The sequence below is a fragment of the Camelina sativa genome, chromosome 14 (assembly GCF_000633955.1).
Source record: "Camelina sativa cultivar DH55 chromosome 14, Cs, whole genome shotgun sequence".
Lineage (NCBI taxonomy): Eukaryota > Viridiplantae > Streptophyta > Magnoliopsida > Brassicales > Brassicaceae > Camelina > Camelina sativa.
In genome coordinates, this window is record NC_025698.1 from 18,814,532 (window position 1) to 18,815,214 (window position 683).

Sequence of the window (683 nt, forward strand, 5' to 3'; positions counted from 1 at the left end):
AAAAAAGGACGTTAGTAGATTTCCTATAGCGTCTTGTGACAAAATATCAGAAGAGGTCCTAAGACGTATGTCCATGGCTAGATTTATCATGGATGACCAGTTGCATCTTGATGAAGCTGCTTTTGTGGCACATTTCCATATCAATGCCGAAATAGCTTCAACACGTGTAGGAACCGCCACAGTTTCACTAGCGGCCTTGCTTTTAAGCTCGGCGATCTTAGATGATTCGAAGACGAACCTCTTCGACACACAATTCTCACTGGAACCAGTAAGAGCGTCCATTTTGGGGACCTGAAAAGAGGTATTCGCAGGAGGGTAGATAGTGGCCGATGCAAAGAGAGGACTACTCACCGTAAGATCATTAGAGTTCCCTTTTGTTGTAGCGGCCCAGTCCGAGACAAAAGTGAAAAGTGAGGCCGCGTCACATATCAGGTGAGAGATGCCGACGGCGATCGCTACACCTGATCCTGACCCAAAGGAACTGACCTTGACATTAACCAACGGCCAGGCTGTTGGAGATTCTCCTGGAGCAGTTGTTGGAAGGATTTTCTCGAAAGATTCATATCAGTGTTAAGGGTTTTGAGGTAATCAGAGAGAAGCAGATCGGTGCGTGCCTCTGTGAAGACGGCTCCTTCGTCGTTGCAGGTAATGGAGCTGCCATCTATGCGACCAGCAAGAGGGTA